The 19,393-nt window shown below is 36.2% G+C and overlaps 1 protein-coding gene across 6 annotated transcripts in view; it reads right to left on the reverse strand.

The window, feature by feature from the left end:
- Positions 1-19,393, reverse strand: part of MDGA2 (MAM domain containing glycosylphosphatidylinositol anchor 2) — a 782,115-nt gene that overhangs the window by 322,829 nt on the left and 439,893 nt on the right. Inside the window, exon 2 of one of the 6 annotated variants that reach the window (XM_070275024.1) lies at positions 14,323-14,383. The exons of the other annotated variants lie outside the window; for them this stretch is intronic. The gene's annotated coding sequence lies outside the window, so the exon portion shown is untranslated. The remainder of the gene's footprint in view (positions 1-14,322; positions 14,384-19,393) is intronic. 6 annotated transcript variants of the gene reach the window in all.

The following is a 19,393-nucleotide window of genomic DNA, read 5'->3' on the forward strand; positions in this document are numbered from 1 at the left end:
CAATGAAATGAAACCAAAAACAAATAACAAAAGGAAAACTGGAAAAGTCACAAATATGTGGAAATTAAATGTCACTTTTGAACACCCAATGGATCAGAGAAGAAATCAAAAGGGAAATTAGAAAATACCTTGAGACAAATAAAAGCAAAAATACAGCATTCAAAAAAGACTATGGAATGCGGGCTGTCTAGGTAGTGTAGCAGTTAAGTTCACATGCTCCGCTTCATCGGCCTGGGGTTTGCTGGTTTGGATCCTGGGTGCAGATCTATGCACCACTTATCCAGCCATGCTGTGGTGGCACCCCACATATAAAATAGAGGAAGACTGGCATGGATGTTAGCTCAGGGCTAATCTTCCTCAAGCAAAAAGAGGAGGATTGATGGCAGATGTTAACTCAGGGCTAATCTTCCTCAAAAAAAAAACAAAACAAAAGACTATGGAATGCAAGAAAAGCAGAACTAAGAGGGAAGTTTATAGTGATAAATGCACATTAAAAGGATCATAAACCATGACCAAGTGGGATTTATGCCTGCGATGGAAGGATGGTCCAACATACGAAAATGAAGTAATGTGATATACCACATTAACAGAATGAACAATAAAAATCACACTATCATCTCAATAGATGAAGAAAAAGCATTTGACAATTCAATGTCCTTTCATAATAAAAACTCTCAGGACTGGGCCTGTGGCCGAGTGGTTAAAGTTCTGCATGCTGTGCTTTGGTGGCCCAGGTTCATGGGTTCAGATCCTGGGCACAGACCTACTCCACTCATCAGCCATGCTGTGGAGGCATCCCACCTGCAAAATAGAGGAGGGCTGACATGGATATTAGCTCAGGGCTAATCTTCCTCAGGAAAAAAAAAAAAAAAAACACGGAAGAGGATTGGCAATGGATGCTGGCTCAGGGTGAATCTTCCTCACCAAAAGAAAAAATAAAAAAAAAAACTCTCAACAAACTAGGAATAGAAGGAAATTACCTCAACATAATAAGGGCTATATATGAAAAACCAACAGCTAATATATATATATATATATATATATATATATATATATAATGGTGGAAAACTGAAAGCTTTTCCTCTAAGATCATGAAGAAGGCAAGGATGCCCACTTCACTACTTTTATTCAACATATCACTGGAAGTCCTAGCCAGAGCAATTAGGCAAGAAAGAGCAATAAAAGACCTCCAACGCAGAAGGAAAAAGAACACTGTCCCTCTTTGCAGACAACATGATCTCATATATAGAAAACCCTAAAAACTCTATTAAAAAACTTTGATAAAAAATAAAGGAATTCAGTAAAGCTATAGGATACAAAATCAACATACAACAACCAGTTGCATTTCCATACCCCAACAATGAACTATCTGAAAAGGAAATTAGGGAAACAATCTCATTTACAATAGTACCAAAAAGAATAAAATACTTAGGAACAAGTATATAAAAGACTTGCATGCTGAAAACTACAAAACACTAATGAAAGAAAATTAAAGACACAAACAAATGGAAAGACATCCAATGTTCGTGGATTGGAAGAATTAATATTGTTAAATGTCCATACGACCCAAAATGATACACAGATTCAATGAAATCACCATTAAAATTCCAATGGCATTTTTTATAGAAATGGAAAAAACAATTCTAAAACTCACATGGAACGACAAAAGACCACAAACAGCCAAAACAATCTTGAGAAAGTAAAACAAGGCTGGCAGAATCAGACTTCCTCATTTCAAAATATATTACAAAACTATGGTAATTAAAACAGTATGGTCCTGCCACAAAGAGAGATATATAGACAAAAGTCTATACACTGGTAGAACTGAAGAAAGAAATAGATGGCAATATAACAATAGCAGGAGACTCCATACCCCATTCCCGGTAATGGACAGAACAACCAGACAGAAACTCAACAAAGAAACAGCACACTTGAACAAAACTATAGACTAAATGGATGTAAAGGACATTTAGAGAGGACAGAGCCCAGAAATCAATCCATGAATATAGGGTCAACTGATCTACAAGGGAGCCAAGGATACACACGGGGGAAAGCACAGTCTCTTAAACAAATAGTGCTGAGAAAACTGGATATCCACATACAAAAGAATGAAATTGGACCCTTATCTTACATCATACAGAAAAATCAACTCAAAATGAATTAAAAGCTTAAACATAAGACCTGAAACTGTAAACCTCCTGGAAGAAAACATAGGGAAAATGTTTAAGGACATTGGTCTTGGCAATGATTTCATTGATATGACTCAAAAGCACAGGTAACGAAAGCAAAAATAAACAAGTGGAACTCATCAAACGAAAATTTTCTGCACAGCAAAGGAAACAGATGACAGAGTGAAAAGCAACCTACAGATTGGCAGAAAATATCTGAAAACCATACATCAGATAAGGGGTCAATTTCCAAAATATATAAGTGATTCATACAACTCAATAGCAAAAAAACTAACAACTCAAGTAAAAAATGGCCTAAGCACTTGAATAAGTATTTCTTCAAAGAAGACATATGAATGGCCAACAGGTACATGAACAGCTGCTCAACACAGCTAAGATGTAGATAAAACTTAAAGTTCCATCAAGAAATGAATGGATAAAGAAAATGTGGTACGTACATACAATGGAATACTATTTAGCCTTAAAAAAGAAGGAAATCCTGCAATATGCGACAACATGGATGAACCTTGAGGATGTTATGCTAAGTGAAACAAGTCAGTCACAGAAGGACAAATACTGCATGATTCCACTTATATTAGGCACCCAAAATAGTCAAATCATAGAATCAGAGAATAGACTGGTGGTTGCGAGGGACTGGGGCAGGGGGAAATGGGGAGATGCTAGTCAAGGGGCATGAAGTCTCACTTATGCAAGATGAATAAGTTTATAGGGCTCTGCTGGACAACACTGCCTTATAGCTACAATACTGTATTGTACACTTAAAAATTAAGAGACATGTTAAGTGCTCTTGCTACAATAAAATAAAATTAAAAATAAAAGTAAGGTTCAAAACTCCCCTTGAAGCATTATATATGGGCTTGTCTACATCGTTTAGGGTTAGGTACAGTGATGGTTTCCATGTGGTTTAACTGATCACCCAACTTGACTAAGACACCATGCACAGATCTTGGTTGGTTCATAATGTGAAGAAAACGCCATTCTGTGCAAACAAAAAAGGACCGTGGGGGCTGCACGTGGATGTCTGTCCATCTCTATGGTTGCCTGTGCTTTCTTTATCCTACTGCATTCTAGGTTTTCCTCTTATTAAAGTTTACATGAAAGTACACTGTGGAATCTTGTGAGTGCTTTCAATTATTACCCTGGATAACCACTGCTAAACCTTTCCGGACATCGCAAAAAATACAGATGCTCAATATTAAAGCCCTACAAACAAAAATATAAATTTTAAAGAAATATATAGAATAATATTTTATGAACTCAAGGTGGAGGAAAATATCTCTTAACTGAGCACAAATGTCACAAACTATGAAAGAAGATTGCTCAAATTAACTATACAATTTTTTTTTAAATCTGTAAATCTAAAGAGAAAAAAACAAAGGCAACAGCATGAGGAAAGATTCTTGTAACATAGATAACACGATTAGTGATAAGAGAATATTAGGTGTTTCTTAAAACGAACAAAAAATAAATAAACAGCCTAAAAAAATAATTGTGAAATTGTATGAAAGGCCAATTTACAACAAAAGGAGTCCTGAAATGCTAATAAATATGAAAAAAGTGTGTGTTCTTTCTAGTAACTAAAAATATCAAAAAAAAAGTACGAGATACCATAATTTTAGATCCTTTTGATTGGCGAAAATTAGAAAATTGACAAAAAAAATCCAGATTCTTTTGATTGGCAAAAATTTGATTGACATAAATAATAACTTTTGACAAAGATATGGGGAAAAAAACTCTAATACATTTCTTAGAGTGAAATTTGACACAACCACTTTGAAGAGCATTTTGGCAACACTGAGTACAGTTGAAAACATTCTCCAAGACCAAGCAGCTCCACTTCTAGATATATACAGTGAGAAAATATTACATATGTGCACACAGAGTCATGTACATACATGCTCAATTGTCTCTTAATAGAAAATCAGAGAAAAATTTTAGTATCACTATTCAATCAATAGACTATTATAATGCAGTTTAATGAATGAGCTAAATTTTCATGTATTAACTTAGATAACTCCAAAAAAGATTTACGTGGAATAAAAAAAAAGATGCAAAAGAATACATATTGTTTCATAATATTTTTGTAACTACTGAAATACAAAAAAAATATATGATTCGTGTATACAAAAGATGTAACAAATGCATCAGAATATGAGTAAGAGAGACAACATTTTTGCCTCATTGATATTCTATCAAATGCCATGTTGTAGAATGCAGTAAATTTTGGTGAAATTGTTTAGTGTAATTATAATTAGAAATTTAATTCTAATATTACTATTTTATTAATTAGAAATTTAATTCTAATATTACTAGATAGTGTAGATACATAGAGATATATATTCAATACGGATGGAGCATGGAGAGTTACAGGAACATAAGTATTTTCATTAAAAGCAATATATTAACTATTTTCAAACGATTGGAAAATCACACATTCTAGACTTCTAACTAATAAAAGCTAACACTTATAGGATGCTTATTAGAGACTAGTTAATTTGTGTGTGTGTGTGAGGAAGATTGGCCCTGAGCTAACATCTGTTGCCAATCTTCCTCCTTTTGCTTGAGGAAGACTGTCACTGAGCTAACATCTGTGCCATCTTCCTCTATTTCATTTGGGATGCCACCACAGCATGTCTTGATGAGTAGTGTGTAGGTCTGCACCTGGGATTCGAACCTGAGAACCCCAGGCCGCCAAAGTGGAGTGTGCAAGCTTAACCACTACGCCACCAGGCCAGCCCCACAGACTAGTCAATTTTTTACAAGTTTTATAAATATTAACTCACTTAATACTAAGAGAAATCCTACAGGACATATGAGGATTACCAGTGAGGGAATGGATCCAGAGCATTTAAGAAACTTCTCAAGGTTGCATAATTTAAGTGACTTAGCTGATTTCCAAGTTCAAACAGACCAGCTCATGCTATTAACCATCTACTCTACTGAATCTCAATGTGCCTTAGACACAAGTTAACTTTTAATTGTCATTGGGACCTCTAGCCACTCAATCCTTCTCAAATTACTCATAATTTATAAATCAATAGATCCAGACCAACCCTCTCTAAAGAAATACATCTACTGGATCACTTCGATTTTCTGGAATTACTATACATTGTGGATTATCATTATTACCACCCTCTTTTGTTAATTTGTTCTCTTGTTTTGCTATAAGTTTATAATCATTTGTTTTGTCTCATTCTGGATGTGGCTCTGTTTCTATAATGAGGCTGGGCCAATATTCCCACTTATTTCTGCTGCCAATAACGAAAAGTTAGAAAGATCCTATTTACGCACGTTATTATTTTCCACGTAAACAGTTAGCCACAGCTGTTGCAATTTTCCCAATTGTAAGACAGAAAAATAAAGTGGGGAGATAAGGACATCTATCAACTCTCTAGGCATTCAGAATAAAATATGAAAAAAGACCAGGAAAGAATTATTTGCTTCCAGGATGCCAAACTTCAATTTAAACGGACCTATATAATTCCTATCCACATCCTACATATACAATGAGCTTGGTTGTAAGACAGGCTTGGAATTAGTCATTTAAAAATTTACACTTGCATGGGATTTCTCAGCAGTGTTTTGTTTAATAACCCCCGCACAACCAGTTGGTAAACTGAAAAACAACAAAGTATTAGACAACATAATTTCTTTAGTTATCTAATAAAAAAGTTCTTTATATATACATATTTTAAACAAGTAACTTAAAACTACATTGAATCACTTAAAAATTAGTTGAGTGAAAATATATATTATTAAAAATATTCTATCTTCAATTTAAGGCTTGTGAGAGGAATCCATGTTAATATGTGATGCTAGTTTTTCATTTTCACTGTGTAGACTATTCAATTTTATCAATATAACACAATTTATATACCCATTCTACTACTAATGGATATGTAGGTGCTTCCTACATTTTTTATCTTCCCAAATATTCCATAAAATTACAAAAATTTAATCCCTTTAGCTGAAAACATGAAGGTAAAATACCATTTGAGATTTTGTAAAAACGACTTAGTAAATTGTCCTTTGTTTCACTGAAGCCACAGGTGACTTGTCACCATCAGTGCTAGGCAGCTTCTAAAATGGCCCCAATGATTCTCTTCTTCTGGTATGTACATCCTCAGGTAAGCTTCTCCCTTTGAGTGTGGGCTGGACCAAGTGACTCATTTCTAACGATCAGAATATGGCAAAAGGAATGGGATTTCACCTCAAAGATTACAGTCCAAAGATACTGTGGCTTTCTTCTTGGGTGCTCACTCTTGGTCTCTTGCTTGCTTGCTCTAAGGGAAACTGCTTATCATGTTGCGAGCTGCAACATGGCAAGGAGCTCCTGTCTCTGGGGGACAGCCAGATAGGACAGGAAGCCCGAAAACAATCACATGAGCAGGCGTGGAAGTGACTCTGGCCCCAGGCACACTTGGAGATGGCTGCAGTCCTGCCTGGCATTCACTCAGCCTGTGAGAGGCTGGGAGCTCGAGACTGAGCTAGGCCATGACGGGATTCCTGCCATACACAAACCATAAGACAATAAGTGTTTGCTATTTTAAGGCACTAAGTTGGGGTAATTTACGGTGCAGTAATAAATAATGCTCTATTCTTGGAAAAAGAACATAACCTGGACTATGGGAATGTAAAAGTATTTCTAGCAGTAAAGTCAAAAAGAATAAAAATGAAATATCCTTGATATATTCAAAAAGATGATTAGAGGGGATTAATTTTCAGCGTGACAGAGCAAGGAGACCAACAAATCCTCCAATCCTTTCCTCAGAAGGCAACAAACATTCCAACACTTGGAAAACTGGCCTAGGACATGCCACAAACTGAGAAACATTTATTTACGAACTTTACTGAACTTCAGGTAAGAACAGCACAAATCGGTGGCATCTATGTCTGCAGCTACTGCCCCACCCCAACCAGGCTCTGTCTTCACTGGAGTCTAAGCAAGCCTTAAAAACGAGAAGTTTCGCTGCTGGGGCTAGAGACAGCCTCATTTGATGGAGGTGTTTTCAGTCAAAGGCTAGCAAATGGCAGAACCAATGGGCTGGCTTCCTGACTCTGCAACCCTGCTCGCGCTCTATCTGCCTGTGGCACACACTCTTCTCTCTCACACACTCACAAATACACACCAAAGTTCATCAACAATTGATTATCAGTTGCTGCTACTGCAACTCTTGAAGGTAAAGGGCCAGTCTGAAGCCATCATATTGCTCTTCCTTTGAAAATGTTCCTCCCAGAGTGATTGACAAGAAAGCATGGGGATTACTGACCCGGAGCCACGGAATACAGTTGGCTCACTACTTCTCCTTAAGACTCAGCAGAATCATGAAAGACAGGCCAAAAATATTATTTCTGGCAACCACAGCTGCTGATATTGAGTCAGCTGTCATTTTTATTTTTCCTAGAATAACATGGAGATAGTCTGAATCCTCCAGTTTCTCTCCTCCAATCACTTCTTAGACAAAAACGCCATCCCTGATTTCCAGGTTTAATGATGACTGAAAACATGCCTGAGTCATTCGGCAAACAAGCATCATTTAATTTTAAGCTGAGAATTATTTCCTAAATCATAAAAGTAGCTACTGGATTTCAATACATGTTTAAAGCCTCAATCTGCGAGGCAGATCTCAGATGATTTTCGGGGAGAATGGCCTTAAGCATTCAATCACTATATCAGGGAGAAGATGGACTTACTACGTCTGAAATCACTTTTTGTGGTCTTTCTCACTGACATAGTGATAATTAACACCTGAAAAGCACCTCAGTGTAGCAATAAAAAGAAGTAATGAGGCTGTGCTCTAACATCCTAGTAAAATGTCACTCTTTCAATTACTTCTCCAGAATTTCACTTGTCTGCCAAGTCCCATTGTTTCTCTCATTCGTCTGTCACTTTCACAGTAGGGTAGTGGCAACATCTTACAGAAGTGCTCAGATTTCTGGCTTCCGTGTTTACTAAACAAACAGGCCACGACAAATTCAAATCAGTGTGACCTGTCACAACATCCAAAATGAGGCTGGAGTTGATCCAGCACAAATTGAAATACACAGCATCTTCTTTTTGTTTCCATGCAGCGTCTGGAAATGGCCACTTTGCTGATCTCGGAGTCAGAAGCTAATGACTCTGTGCTACGCCACTGTGGTAGAGTCGCATGAATGTGTAACCAGTCTCACTGACAGCAATATACACAGTCTCCCAGGACAGCAAGCCAGGTCGAAGTCAATTACGTGCGTAGGATGTCCTGCCTGCCATCGGGCTGAAACATTAGGCAGTCAAGACATGTTGTGCTATATCAACACATCTGCTTTCAAGGCGTGTGTCCTTCAGAGTTTTTCTCATAATCTCTGGTGGAGATACATAAACATCAGCAAATTCAATAAATTGCTTCACAGATCAACTTGAATGTAAGGTCAGAGATCTCAGAAATGACACAATCCTTAAGATATTATCTTTGGCTATGTAAAAATAACTAAATGCATCTCTACGAGATTGCCATATCTGTATAACATTATGTAATGTTTAGTCTCATAATGTCCAGAAGATAGTGATGGAGTATAAACTAGGGAGTATTTTTCTTTCCTTTATCCCCCTTAATGAAATGCACTTAATCCACAGAAATCTTTCCAGTGGGGGAAAAAAAATGGCTCAGGACAGAACTATCTAAATCAATTTTCTCTCCGCATCCACAGTAGAACGCAGCGATGACTTGCTGGAGTAATTTAGTGGAAAATCCAATGTAGGAGAATGATATGTGCCCTGGAGTCTCAATCTTATTACACTACCTTGTTTGAAATAATATGGTTAGGGTCAGTTAGTGGGGCTTTTTCACCTTCATAAGCTCAGATTTTCAGGAGGCACTCATTCATACACCTGGTGCAAAATGCATCAGGTTGGGATTTGTCTTACAAGCTGTTACATTAGATTTAGAGAAAGTGGATAGTTTTTCAATTGAAATGTTAAAAAAACATTTTTTAAACGTTTAAAAAATATTTACAGTATCTGATTTTAGCTAATGTTATATATTTATACATATACATACATACAGAATATATACATATATATACACACAGACACGTGTGTGTCTGTGTGTATACGTGTATGTGTGTTCCCAGGGCTAGAATTCTATGTACATCAGCACTTCACAAATTTGAAAAAAATATAAAAACCCTAGAAACCTACCATACTGTTCTTTCTTATGTTTCTTTCATGAAAGTATTTAAAAGTATTCTTTACAGAGCTCCCAAAAAATAAACTAGTACCACTTATTTCAATTCAAGAGAACAAAAATTGCTTTCTATATAAAATCATTAATTTCTGAATCCTAAAAAGAAATTTGACTTGGAAAAAGAGAACAGATTAGCAATTGCCAGAGAGGAAGGGGGCTGGGGGTGAGCGAAAGGGGTAAAGGGGCACACATATATGGTGATGGATAAAAATTAGACTACTGGTGGTGAGCATAATGAAGTCTGTACAGAAATTGATAAATAATAATGTATACCTGAAATTATCCAATGCTATAAACCATTATGATCTCAATAAAATAATTGAAAAAAATTGAGATAATGCTGGAAACTTTATCACCAACTCTTAATTATGGTATCCATTATTAGAAAAGGCTATCTTAGGGCCATCTTTACCTTTTCAAAAGTTTTGGTTGTCACATCTACAGTTTAGCATCTTCATTTGATTAATGTGTCCATTATCTGCTTCTATTTCATTCAAAACTCTTTACTAGAAAATGACTCTATGTCCACGAAAACAACAGGCTACCAAGCTAAGAATAATAATACTCTCTGAATTTTCCCACTAATAATGAGTTGCTACTTGTCTACTTGTTCTTTCATCGGCTGATCAACGTTTGGGATTAATGAACATGCCACGGTTAAATGGTAAATCGGATGCACTGCAGTCAGAAAATACTCAGTAAGATCACACATCCATTCCAGCTTTCCTTCTCAAAGTCAGCACACAGGGAAAGGATCCTACCTGTGGAGCACACAGTGAGTGAGAAGGACGGCAGAGAGACCCAGAAGCTAATCAAAGGAGCAGAATCCTACAGCTGGTGGTTGATGTAAATGGAAAAAGCCACCCCAGATAATGAGTAACTGACTTCCCACATCCTACTGAGCATATTGCAGAAAGCAACCACTTTAGCAATGCAATAATGAGGTCTCTTCATTTAAAATCTGAACTGTGCACAAATGCAGACATTGGGAACTTTTTGCAATTAGCAGTTAAGAATAAGGCAAGGAAAGGACAATATCAGTGCAGATAAGTGTGAGATGGACTGAGAGAAATTTGTGCCAGACCAGAAAAGAAACACTTTGCTCATTCTTTGGAAAAAGGGCACAGAAATTAATAATAGTAGAACTCCAGTACATATTGTTCAGAGTTCATTATATAAAACTATGTTTAGTTTGGCTGTAACAACCAATTGTATACCAATATTATTACTTCATTGGATGTGGTCAATCATTCTCAGTAGTTACTAAGAGTTTCAGTTAAAGAAGCCAACCATGTGTTATTGACTTTAGCAGTGGTGTCCTCCAACCAGCCACATGCAAGCAGTGGATTGATAACCACCGCTGCAGAAAAACACTTTCCCCTGGACTCAGCAGCAGTCTCATGGGTTCAAAGGTACATGCCATCAATACAGTTTTCATATAGACCTTCTGTTAGGGCTATCTGAAGCCTGTCATCACATTGTTTATAAAACCCCAAGTCCAGGGAACCTTGTGATTCTTAAATTCTTGGTGACATGCCCAATCATACCTCAAGACTTTGCTTGAGTATAACCTTTCTTGGAAACCTCCCCCAGTCATCTTTGACAGAGTTAAGATCTCAGCACTCTAACGTAACCTTGTTCACCCTGTAATAACTGAGTGGTGGCAGTAGCTATCATAGTAATAACAGCAACAGCAGAAACAACTAATATTATTGGTCGCTTAATATAACTTTGTATCATATTATCATATTGACTTATTTAATACTTGTAAACACACAGTATGATAAGTACCATATCGCTAACAACTATGTTAATATGTGGAATCTTACCTATTGCCCTAAAGCTAGTTAGGGTGAAATTAAGACTTAGACTTATCTGTCCTAGAGTCAGAGATCTTAACCATGTGACTACATATACTTCCTCATTATTCTGACTTTTCTCAGTGTCCTATCAGATTTATGAGGATGTACAATATGTCTTCCTGTTCATCTTTGATCTCTCAATGTGCAGGGTAAATGGGAAAGCAGTGGTCATTGTGGTATCTCCTTCAAAGGGAATTGTGAGTGTTAATGAGACAATGAACATAAAGGGCTTAGCACATTGGCTTTCCCATAAGCCTACAGAAAGCTACTAACAAGTGCTGATGAAGCATGAATGACAGAGTGATTTAACGTGCCCAAATCTCTATTCACAGCATATCTGGAGCTCAGAGAATGGTAAAACTGCATGCCTTTCTTTGCGTGCATCCTGGTGGCTCTTTCAGATAGTCCCTGAAAATGGCATTTTAATACCTTGTCACTTTTCATTTTTTATAAAATCGCTCTAAACATACTATGAAAATAGGAGACAATAGTAAGAAGACAGGTTTCTAAATAGTAGACTTCCATGAATTTAGTCTTAGGGTACATTTATCAAATGGTCATTTTAATTAGACTAACTTAGATGCAATATCTTGCTCATTAGCCACTACCATAGAGGGCAGAATAATTTTTTTAAGTCTCTTCAGAATAAGAAACTCAATAATCCCTTGCCCAGCACACTGTACCTCAAAGGAATGCACTGTATCCTGGACAGCAAAATTATATTCTGCTAATAGAGCTGAAATTTAACTGAAAGAGAATTTCCAGACACAGAAAGAATGCTTTTAAATATTTTGAGGTGCAAGGCTAATTTAATAAAATAATAACATATTCAGAAGGTCCAGGCTTAAGTTCATTCAGAAGAATGTGGATCATTAATTTTCCATTTCCCTTGGGCTGAATAACGGATAATAAAGGCTTTTACAAAAAGTGCTTTCAAAGTAGCTTTACTTTATATGTATATACTGCACAGATAAAACTTACTCATCAGTTGGTTTTTGATGAGGAATTTTAGTTAATTCACCAATTTGATATATTTTTTGCATTTTTTACAGTATTCAGGCATGAACGTTTTTATGCCTTTTAAAAATCCTTATCTTGGGATCATTCTTTTGTCTAAGAGACAGTACTAAAGAGTTCCTGTTCAACTTGGTTAACTGGCCCCTTGGGTCTCTCTAGGAAGCACCGTTTCAGGACAAGCACTGGGTCTGCTGAAGTAAAGCCATCAGCTCACAATAAACCAGCAAACCACAATGAAACTATAGTATTGAGCTGAAGATTCAGATAAAGGGATAGCACACAGATAAAGATGGTTTAAGTTACCCTAGGACTGCAAGGAGGTAATTAGATGGATCTCTCTCTTCACAACAACTTTGCAAGGTTATTACTACTCTTCTTTTTTTAGCAATAGGAAACCTGAGATTAAAGACACTTCATGACTTTCCCACAGCCATTTAGCTATTAAACATTGAGACAGGATCAAATGCATTGCCTGTGTTTTCTATTACAACACATCCCTTTCTTACTTATTTTATGTATTCTGGAATGATTGCGATACGAATATTTGATATAAGACATAAGCTCTTACTTTTTCTCTCCTGAGCATTAAAGAACAATCCCTGTATTCCAGCACAAACTTCAGTTAACTGGTTAAACAAAGATAGTACATATTCTATTTAAAACCAGTGGAGTCAAAACTTTTCATTCTTTCAACTTCAAATTGTATTCTCTTCATGCATATATTACTTATATTTTGAATTTCAATGATTGTATTTAATTCCTCAAATTTCCATCAATGTTGGCAATAGTTCTTGCATTTATTGAACTATCATGAAAAGCATCCTCTTTTCAATGAAATCATGGCTTAACAGTGCAAAAATAATAATATTGCAATATAACTAGGGAATAGCGGAAATATCCTTATGTCTCCTAGGAACACTTTTAAATCCTTAAACTGATTTAACATTTCACTCCCTGAAAACATCTAATATCAAAATGTGAAGACATTAAGGCCCAGAATCTGTACGTATCTCACTGCAGTGTGTGTTTGATGAACTGGTTTTATTGGGAACATGAAAATGATTAATACGGGCTTACATCTACAAAGTTTAACCATCCTCCTATTAAGGTTTCATTTGATAATCAGATGAGGAAATAAAATGTTGATTAAAAAATTAAAAGCATGTAGGGATAGATAAGTTCAAACAGTTGACTGACTGTTAGATATCTTGGGTAGGAATTTAAAATGCAATTGCAATACGAATTCAAAATTTGCTTCGGTTTGTAACTGACAATCCCAAGTCAGGAAGACAGCTAAGGAACTTGTAAGTAAACTGTACATTCTCTTCAATCTGTGGAAGACATCTTAAGTGCCTGAGACCTATAGCAAATAACTATTGACAGCCACCCAGACACTATGTCTAGTAAAGAAAAATAATGAATTAAAACCTGCGTTTAAAATATAGATAAAATCCACACAAATAAAAAAATTCACAATTATGATTTTTTGAGCATTCTAATATCAAGACTAATTTTAGTTTAATGATGGTTTCTTACATATCCTATTTGGGGACATTCAAGATATTTAGACTTTATAAATACCAAGTTATATATATTTATTTATATAGTTTTAAATATAGTTATATAATTATATATATGACATGTTACATATTACGCTTATGAGTTTTCATAATAAGGAGATCTTTATTTAATGATTTGTGAGCTATTTAATTTCTAAGAATATTATTATCACAAAAAGAAAATATGTTTTCTGATTTTTCTTCATCCTTTTTCAAGAAAGACTGAACTAGAATGACTTATAAGCTAAATGATTTTCCCTTGAGTTGAGAAATTTGTGTAAAGCAGGAAGCGCATCATGTGAAACAGTCACTACTCATTAAATAGATTACAAGAGAAGGAGCAAGCGGTTGTAGTAGTAAGAGCATAACAGTAGTGGAACAGAAACAGCAATAATAGTGGTACCTGGCTTTTCCTTAATCTATTCAACCCAGAGAGATAACCCTAACTGCTTAGCATTAACTGATCACTTACCATATCTGGCACATCAGTCAAGACTTGATTTGCATTTTCTTATTTGATCCTCACAAGAACCCTGAGATATAGAAATCATTATTTCCAGTTATTATATGAGATCTGATGCGCAGAGGTTTTAAATACTTTATTTAAAATCAAACAGCTTCTAAGTGTTGGAGCCAGAATTTCAAAACATACTATCTGCTTCCTAAGGCTGGATTTTTTGCAACGACTTTGTGCAATAACTTTAGATAACACGTCCTATAAGATACATTATGATGTAAGCAGAGAAGTAGTGGCATAAACTTAAAAAGCTACAGAAGCTAAATATAGTAGAGTTTATAAGAGTTTCACATATGAAAAAAATTAAAAGTTATTTTCATTACTTAAAATTATCCTCTCAACTTTGGATTCATTTATCAGTAATCTACAACTTGGGCATTTTCATAATATACATTTAAAAGGGCTCACTACTACTATGGACCAAACGTTTGTGCCCCCACCCCCAAAGTCTTATGTTGAAATCCAAACCCCCAACATGATGGTATTAGGAGGTGGAGCCTTTGGAGCATAATTAGGTGACGAAGGTAGAGCCCTCACGAATCGGATGAGTCTCTACAAGTGTAGAAGCTGGGAAGGCCTGTAGAGGGAGCTCTCACACCCTACCACTCTGTTGTCAATCAACCCAAACAGGAAGATGTTAATAACTCCAACCAGGAAGAAGTCAATTACAGTGTCAGTTACTGACCCCACAGGAAGAGACATACCTTGCACCACCAAATAGTAAGTGCATCTTCTTTACTGTTCCAGCAGGAGGTGGGAAGACTTCCTTTTGCCCAGCAAAAAGTCCAGTCAATAGAAAATGTCACAGCTCAGCCAATGAGAAACCGTTGTCACCTTAACGTTTACCTTCCTTCAGTGATCTTTATTTTTCCTTGCTGATGACTTCCTTTCCTTGTCCTGCTCTCCTTACTATTAAAGCCTTCCATGTGTGACTCCTCCAAGCATCTCTGTGCTTGCCAGATGAGATGCTGCCTGACTCATGAATGGTTTAATAAAGCCAATTAGATCAAATTTACTCAGTTGAATTTTGTTTTTTAACATAGGAAAAGATACTGGAACTTGTTCTCGCTTTCTGATCTCTGCCATGTGACGATACACAGAGAACATGGCCACCTGCAAACACGGAAGCAGGCTCTCACTGCACACCAGATCTGCCCTCGCCGAGTTCTTGGGCTTCCCAGTCTTCGGAACTGTGAGAAATCAATCTGTGTTGTTTAAGGCATCCAGCCTATGGTATTCTCTTATAGCAGCCCCAACTGATTAAGACAACGGTCCTTCAAAAATTATCATATACTCTATGCTACAGGTTATAGGGTAAGGAACATTATTATCAGGATCTTGATTTTTTTTTTTTTTTTTTGGTGAGGAAGATTCTCCCTGAGCGGACATCTGTTGCCAATCTACCTCCTTTTTCGCTTGAGGAAGATTAGCCCTGTGCTAACATCTGTGCCAAATTTCCAAATTTCTTGTATTTTGCATGTGAGTTGCCACCTCACTGTGGCTGAGGAGTGGTATAGGTCCACACCCAGGATCTGAACCTGCAAATCTGGGCTGCCGAAGTGGAACATGCAGAACTTCAACCACTAGGCCATGGGGCCAGCCCTAGGATCTTGATTTTTATAGTAAACACAAGTATTTTTAATTTAATTACTTTTTAGTATTTGCATACCTAAGTAATCTTCTACCACGACAACTGCCAAGGCCTAACAGTGAATGATTCCAAGGAATTCTCTCCAAGGGCTACGCTGAGACATAGTGGAATCAGCCAAGCAATGTCAAAGAACGGCAGTGATGGGAAAATAAGAAAGGCTTAGAAACCATTACAACTGCACTTGTAAACAGGGAAAAGCTGTTTCCAGGAGAAAGGATAACAGTGAAAAGTGCCAGTAATAGCCATTGGTGGTTAGAATGCTTTCTACCGTGATGACCATCCCAGGCTCACAGTGAAAAGAAAACAAACACATAACCATCAGACTGCAGCGTTGATATCAGATAGCAACATCATACTATCAGTTGAGATTTTTTTTTCAGGCTAAGATGAAAATAATCACGTATTAATGTGTTTTCCACGATATGATTTAAAGCAACAAGAATAATTTTTTTTAAAAATCCGGACACATCTGTCAGAAATGATCTTGTTGATGAATCTGAAATAACAAAATGAGATAAAAGCACCACGATGGCCAGCAAAGATGACATGATTTCAGTATTGTGCAATTATGATAACACAGTCAGTCCTTAATTTCCCTGTAAAATGATATTAGTCATGGAATCGACAGGTATGCACTTACGCTGCAATTCTGTTGTTAAACTGATAAGAACAGATACTGCACTTTGCAATTCTGTTTTTTAAAAAATCCATCCATAGCTAATGGTTATCCCTCTAGCCACAGCTATGTGCATGAGTGTACTGTGGATTGTCTTCAGTGACGGTATAAATTTACGATATACTTTATGTTATACACTCAATCGGGTTGTGACTTAATCCAAAACAAAAAATGGTTGAAAGAGTAACTTATTTAAAATAGGTCAAATGGTTAGTTTTCACTTTTTATACTTCAATTAGTTATTTTTACTTTACCTTAACAAAAAGAGAAAGGGTAAACTGACGGGATCATTACAAGCCTCATATTAGACCATAAGGATGGAAAGTTTATAAGAACGCTAAGTTAATATAAGTTGCAGCATTCAGCCAGTTTGATTTACTTAATTTATTTAGTAATGGTTTTAAACTTTTATTTTATGTCTTTTATATTTAAAGAGAATTGATGAGACATCTGAATAAAGAATAAATAAAATCTCAGAATGATTGAAAGAGCTGTGATGGCTAATTTTACGTGTCAGACTTGACTAGGCTCTGATGCCCAGATTTTCGGTCAAGCATCAGTCTAGATATTTCTTGGCCAGTGTTCTTTAGATATGACTAATATTTAAATCAGTAGAGTTGCGGTAAAGCAGATTACCCTCCATAATATGGGTGGGTCTCATACAATCAGTTGAAGGCCTGATGAGCAAAGACTGGGGTTGCAAAGAAGAAGGAACTCTCCTGAGGACTGCCACGTAGAAACTCTGTTGGAGTCCCCAGCCTGCTACCCTGAGGAATTTGGACTCAAGGCTGAAACATCAATTTTTACATGAATTTCCTGCCCTAGAAATTTCAGACTTGCCAGCTCCTACATTTGTGGGATACAGTACCTTGTAATAAATTGCTCTCTTTCTCTCTCTAAAATAGAATTTACACATTTAAGTGTAGAATAAAGAAAAAAAATTGGTCTAAGTAATTTCTCATTTCCTAATTTAACCTTCCAATAATCTTGGCTATTTATTCTAAAGCTGCTATGACATAGGGCTGTTCTTTTAATTTGACAAAGCATTATAACAAAGTTAAAGTAAACATCTCTGGCAGACAAACAATAAGAATTATTGAAAATATTCACTTTCTACTAATTTTTTGGTTTCACTAATTTGTTGCTTTAAAACTATACATTTTCATCAGAAATGACTGGCTGCGCTAGAATGCCAGTGCTAGATTAGAGCTTAGAAAAATATTTTTTCCAACTCTCATTTCGCGGTGACTGCTGATCTAAGGTCACACGGATAACGACACAGTTGGATGAAGCCCAGCTTCCTGATTCTCAATAAGGTGCTATGTTGATATCATACAGATAAAGGAGAACAATCATATATTATGCCAAATACATAAAAAGCACACAGGTATTTGTTGAATAATTGAAGAAGAGGATAAGTAAGGACTGTTTCTTCCTTTACTGTATTCTTAACTTGCTGATAATAATTCACATCCATTTCCTAAGAAGAGACAGGTGTTACTCAGAAGTTTCAGAAGACTAGAACATAAATTTATGCTTCATTGCAAGATCTGGCTTATTGATAATAAAGAGTATCCTTAAATAAATTTAAAAATATGAAACCATAGTGTGGATCTTAGTAGTATAAAAATGCAAATACTATGTATAATATCAGAACTAGCACTAATATGTAGACCAAGTAAAGTGAAGGGTAAAAGAGAGGGGAAATTAGGAAACTGCAAAAAAAAAAAGAAAACAGAGAGAGAGAGCTGATACTACAAAACATGGAAAAATAAGGAAAACAAAGAAGAGATGTTTAATATATATCTACAAATATATAATATATTGTATTATTAATATTTTTACTTATAATAATATAAAATAATTATTCTGGATATATGTATTTATATGTCATATATGTGTATATACACACACACACACACATATTTCTATACACAATATAGAACAGTATAATAGAGTATAGCATACGTATGGCCAAGGAATAAAATGGAAGTTGAAGGAATATGATAGGTGGAGAGTACCCTAGCACAGAAAATCACCGATTGTCACCACACACAGTATTTTTTTTTTCTGCTTTATCTCCCCAAATCCTCCCTGGTACATAGTTGTATATCTTAGTTGCAGGTCCTTCTAGTTGTGGCATGTGGGATGCCACCTCAACGTGGCCTGATGAGTGGTGCCATGTCTGCATCCAAGATCCGAACCAGCAAAACCCTGGGCACTGCAGCAGAGCGTGCGAACTTAACCACTTGGCCACAGGGCCGGCCCAGACACACAGTGTTTTTAAATTATTTTTCTCTAAACTAACAAAAAATAATCAATTGCAAAAATTAATAGAGCAAAACATAATTAGAAATACTTGTTAATGATATAAGAGCACAGAGAAAAAACAAGTAAAGCTATTGTATTTCTTTTTTTTTAAAAAAAAAAGATTGGCACCTGGGGCTGGCCCCGTGGCCGAGTGGTTAAGTTCACGTGCTCTGCTGCAGGCAGCCCAGTGTTTTGTTGGTTCGAATCCTGGGCGCGGACATGGCACTGCTTGTCGGACCACGCTGAGGCAGCGTCCCACATGCCACAACTAGAAGAACCCACAACGAAGAATATACAACTATGTACCGGGGGGCTTTGGGGAGAAAAAGGAAATAATAAAATCTTTAAAAAAAAAAAAAAAAAGATTGGCGCCTGAGCTAACAACTGTT

The sequence above is a fragment of the Equus caballus genome, chromosome 1 (assembly GCF_041296265.1).
Source record: "Equus caballus isolate H_3958 breed thoroughbred chromosome 1, TB-T2T, whole genome shotgun sequence".
NCBI classification, from domain to species: Eukaryota; Metazoa; Chordata; class Mammalia; order Perissodactyla; family Equidae; genus Equus; species Equus caballus.